A 5,307-nucleotide genomic window follows, 5' to 3' on the forward strand; every position below is an offset into this window, starting at 1 on the left:
ACCTTTACAATTTTCAAATAAAAAATGCTACTGTGCAGTTCATCATTGCTGTTGGTCAGAAAACTGAAAAATTAAAACAAACTTGTATACGAATGAATGTCCTACTTTATACAGAAGTGTCTCACAAAGTTTGTGAAAATAGCAGATCTAGTTCAACACATCATATTAGTTAAAAGAGCAGACTTAAGAGCTAACAAAATGTACGATAAAGGAATGCTTTTAGACACACAAGGGAAGAGCAGAGTTTGTAAGAATTAAGCACCTGCCGCTGCTGCAATGGTCCATCTGTGGTCATGCAGAATGTGCACCACTGCATGCCAGGTGGGCGGTGTAACCAAACAGGATGCAGCATCATACTGCTTAGCACAATTATGCATTTTAAAGGTCTGACAGACCACCTGCTAACATTTTTATTCTAGTCTCGTCCCGTCAATAAATACTCATACCCATGAGTCGTCATGTTTTCGTCATGTTGATGGGCCTTTATGAAAACCATTTGGGCCCTCAGCGCTGATCTCTGTAACCATTACTCTGCTTTATCAGGTAAATAGTATTAGAGTACAGTTTTTGTTTCAGAGTTGGCCTTACAGCAGGGAGGGTTAGCATTTTAACCCTGAGACCCCAACAGTAAGAGTGCAACATACTTGCAACCCCATAACAAAACATATAAGTATATTCGTATATATCTTGCATCTAAGTTGAAAGGCCTTTTTTTCTCTGTCATTATGATCAATCTAGCATCCTTATCCTTAAACAGCAAAGTTTGGGCTTCACTGGTTTTAAATTCTGTATATAATGTCCCTTCAGTCACCTTTTGCTATCCGATTATTAATCCATTCATCCAAAAAGTTGTTCAATTCAATTCAGTCTATTTCTATAGCGCCAATTCACAACACATGTCATCTCAAGGCACTTTACAGTTCAACCAGATCATATAGTCAAATTGATTTAAAGTTTAAAGTGTATCTAAGGTAAACCAATCCCTCACACTAAGCATGTTTGTAGCGACAGTGGAGAGGAAAAACTCCCTTTTAACAGGAAGAAATCTCCAGCAGAACCCGGCAAAACAACATGATGTAATGAAGACATAGCTTATTGAAATAGGAACTAACAGTCAAGCTCCCCATCAGGAAATCGAACCTTAGTCTCTCACATGACAGGTGGGGATCCTCACCACTAAATACTTTAAAATGATCCATCAAACGCTATTTTTAAAAGTGTGGATGTTTTAAAATTAATATTACTTTACTTTAAATGTATAAATAATAACAGAATTAGCTGCTTATATGTATTTTTAGGGGGTCGCCACTCTGTTGAGTTGTTATTTTTAGGGTCACAGGCTGAAAGGTTTGGGGAGCACTGAAGGAAATGATGATTGTCCCATCCCAGTTACCTTAGTGTATACAGATAAGTGGTTGTCATGGTAACATCGTGTGCAGGTGTTAAGCCTCTGTTTTGCTTTGAGCAGGGTTGTTATCAGAATCCTCCCAGATTCCTGTTTGATAGTCCAGGCTGCTTCAGCAAGTTTCAGCAGGTTATTTGAGCAGCAGCAGCAGCAGCAGTGCAGCCATTTTACAGAGGAAGCTCTGTGCTGTGAGGTGGAGCACAAACCGTTAGGAGGCTTAGGAGACTTCTATAATAGCTAAACCAGAAACATTTTGATCCTGTTTGTGGTTGAGAGAGTAAATAATTTTGGATTTGAACTTAAAAAAAAGAAAGTAAATAAAACAGTCCTTTTATTTTTATTTGTTTTAGTCTTGGTAATTTTATTCTTCTTTCAAATAAATGAATGTGAATCATCATATTGAAAGCTCTGGTACTGTTTTAACCTTCATGTAATAATATTCTGCAGGGAATTAATAGAGACTCTGCAGTGCTTCAGAGTTTCAGGGTTTGGACAGTTATAAATGATATCTGCAACATCCTTAACTGTTTCACCAAGTTACAATAAGCATGCACTATCCAGGAATATGGAAACCCCAAACATGCAAAGAAGTTCACCATTAAAGTGTCAACGTGAGAAAAGAAACGGATAATTTTTGGAAAAACAAAGTCTCACCTTTAGTTTATTCAGTTGTTGGGGAAGTCGCTACAGCAAGAACTGAATAGTGAAAGTCACTGTGCAAACAAAGCTCATCCGTTTCTTTTTCCTGTCTATTGTTCCTTTTTTTTATTCTCTTAATTTTATTTTAGAACTACTTAATCAAATCTAAGGATCTTTTAGTAAGACTTATACAGAAACGCAGTACATTTTCAATATTTATACACCTTTACTGAACCTGTAGATGTAGCTCCTAAACCCTTGAGTCTAAGGTTTAGATCATCCCCCACCTAAAGTGGATTTTCTTTGGTTAGACTGTTTCTCAGGAAAGTCCCAAGATGTGGAACAAAGGTCATTTCTAGCTTCTATGCAGCACTTCAAAAATTCAACTCAAAGCTTCTTTTTCCAATCCGTTCCATTTTTATTTATTTTTTTACTTTTATCAAACATTTAGATTTTTTTTAGACAACTTGAATGTTTGTACATGCCAGTGCACTTTGTTTTACTCATCACCCAGTAGGCAGGAAGCATATTCTTTTGTTGCCCAGGATTATCAGTGGAAAAGTATGACTTAAAAATAAATCACTTGTAATAAAATGCTTCTTAACATCAGAACCTCTACTAAACTTTTTTTGAGATTCTGCTCTATTGAAGAATGGCTTAATCATATTAGCAGACTTCAAAAAGATTCATTATTCATTCAAATGAAACCATGAACAACGTTTCAGGCAAAAGGTCCCACTTCTGGGAGGATCACAGTGATTTTGTTTTCTAAAGAAAGAGGGGAACTACTCACCCTTTGAGATTTGCTCTGCTCTCTCATCATTCAGCTGTCCTGAAAGAGTTTCAGGAGAGTAAAAACCCTCTCATTAAACCACGCTCAACACACTGTTTGTAGCTGTTGGTTCAAAGAGAAGTGAAACCTGTCAGAGCCGTCCCTTCCAACTCATTTACTTCTGCTTCCGGGGTTGCACAATAAACAGGGTCGATTATTCTAACTGTTGGTCTGGCTATCAATACATCTAATTCAGCCAATTAAGGGGTTTATATAGAGTTTTAATAATGAATAAACCATATTTGCCCACTTTAAACAAAGCTTAAAAAGATTATCAAAGTTTATTTTACCTTTAAATTCCAAAATCCAACAAATTAAACCTAATTTGTATATATTCTACTCTTTATTACCATTTGTTTTCATTATTATTTCTTGCTGGTGTTTAAATAAGGTGGTGTCCCAAGCCAGTTCCTTAAGTGGTTTGCTTTAATTCAGCCAGCAGAGGGCGGTAGAAACTACTAAAACAGGGGGGTGTTATCACAGGTAGCTGACCTGACACTTTAACAGGAAGTATTAAAACAAAACTGATAAAATCAAGAACAGGAGGCTCTAACCAACCAGGCTGTTGTTTTTCTTTTTAATTCTGAGAGTTTTCAGGAATAATTAATCTCTAATCGGACTGAAAATAACATTTAAAGGTCATAAAGTGGTTAGTTTTAACATCTGCAGCCACAGAGCAAAGTCTCAGGGTGTGTTTGTGTGTGTGAGGTTATCTGTGCTGAAATCTCATCCACACAACTACTTGTGATTCACAACAGATTACAGCAAGCGTTACCTATAGTGATGTCAGATCTTTAGAAGGACTAAAATGTTTTAGGGGAAATAGCAGGAGTTTGGAGATACAGATTTAAATTAGGGGACAACCAGAGATAACCAAATTCAAGTTCCGCTCAGGCCCTGAGCGAGTTCTACATCAGTGGATCTAAAGTAATAATGATTTTATTATGGTCGTCATATTTCCTCCTAACTGCAGTTTAAATGTGGTAACATGTAAAATAGGATGGACAACAAAAATGCTGTAAAACATTAGGTATCCCACTCAGGAAAGGCATTTTAAAGTCTGGCAATTTATCTACGTCAAGGACAATTTTTTTTTAATTTTGCATAATGACTGATGTATGATATAGCATATAAATACATGAAATAAAGCTTTTTTTTATGTGTCTTGTACTAAGTCCCTTAGTCTGGGCTCTCTGAGGATCTGCTGTTTCCTTATGCTCTTAGCAGGACCTAATGTTGGTAGTTCAATCTTTTGAAGTTATTTACTTTTTAAGTTATTAGAATAGAATAGAATAGAAAATTCCTTTGTTGTCCCACAGTGGGGAAATTCTGGCGTTCACAGCAGCAAAAAGACTATAGAAATTGTCACAGAAATGTGGACCTTAAAAATGTATAAGAATAACATAATAGTGAAGAGTTAAAAAATAAAGAAATAAAATCCTGTACTGTAATGTGTTTTTAACATTAAAACTGTGCAACTGGAGATAAATAACCAATATACAGCTATGGACATTTTTACAGTAATGGATATTTGAAAATAGCAGCATCATCAGAGATGTGCAAAATGACAGCAGCAGGTTATTTACCTGACTGAGATAGAAACTGTAAAAATCATCATGACTGTTGCAACTTTCTAAGGTCGTTGGGAACAGTGATTGTTGTAAAGTCTTAGAGCTGCTGGGAGGAAGGATGAGTGATAACACTGCCTGGTGCATTTAGGGTGCAGGAAGAGCTCCTCTTTGGTAGTGTAATAACACAGTTTAAACTGTAGGGAAGTTCCCAGTTGGTTGGATGGTTTTAACTGATTGAAGTTGTTTAAATAAAACTTAATTTGAATAAAATTTGTCCAATCACATGAATCTAGCCTATCCCTTTTATTGAGTCTATTATAAACCTTATAAAAACCTCAATCTTTTGTTAGATGTTTTCTTATTCTTCTCTGTTTTGATCAGTGCTCGGTAGGGCTGAGACAATTAATTGTGATTAAATCAATTATTGGAATAATTGTCAATTATTCATTAAAATATGCCTTTAGCTGACAGAGCGACCCACTCAGAGCAGCAACTATAACAAAATAAAAAAATAGAAAACTTTTTGCACTGAAAAAATCTTAGTCTGTCTATAATGCACAGTGGGTAGCACTGCTGCCTTGCAGCAAGAAGGTTCTGGCTTCTATTCCTGGCCCAGGGTCTTTCTGCATGGAGTTTTCATGTTCCCCCTTGAGCATGCGTGGGTTCTCTCTGGATACTCCGACTTCCTCCCACAGTCCAAAAACATGACTGTTGGGTTAATTGGCTTCTCTAGATTCTCCTTAGGTGTGAGTGTGGGCGTAAATGGTGGTTTGTCCTGTTTGTCACTGTGTTTCCCTGTGATGGACTGGAGACCTGTCCAGGGTGTACCCCGCCTCTTGCCCATTGACAGCTGGAGATAG

The 5,307-nt window shown here is 36.8% G+C and overlaps 1 protein-coding gene across 2 annotated transcripts in view; it reads right to left on the minus strand.

The window, feature by feature from the left end:
- Positions 1–2,973, minus strand: part of LOC107091989 (receptor-interacting serine/threonine-protein kinase 3-like) — an 18,525-nt gene extending 15,552 nt beyond the window's left edge. For both annotated transcript variants that reach the window (XM_015386253.1, XM_015386252.1), the window contains exon 1: positions 2,838–2,973. The gene's annotated coding sequence lies outside the window, so the exon portion shown is untranslated. The remainder of the gene's footprint in view (positions 1–2,837) is intronic.
- Between the last annotated feature and the right edge of the window lie 2,334 nt (positions 2,974–5,307).

The sequence above is a fragment of the Cyprinodon variegatus genome, unplaced genomic scaffold, assembly GCF_000732505.1.
Source record: "Cyprinodon variegatus isolate N-32 unplaced genomic scaffold, C_variegatus-1.0 Scaffold361, whole genome shotgun sequence".
In the NCBI taxonomy this organism is placed as follows: domain Eukaryota; kingdom Metazoa; phylum Chordata; class Actinopteri; order Cyprinodontiformes; family Cyprinodontidae; genus Cyprinodon; species Cyprinodon variegatus.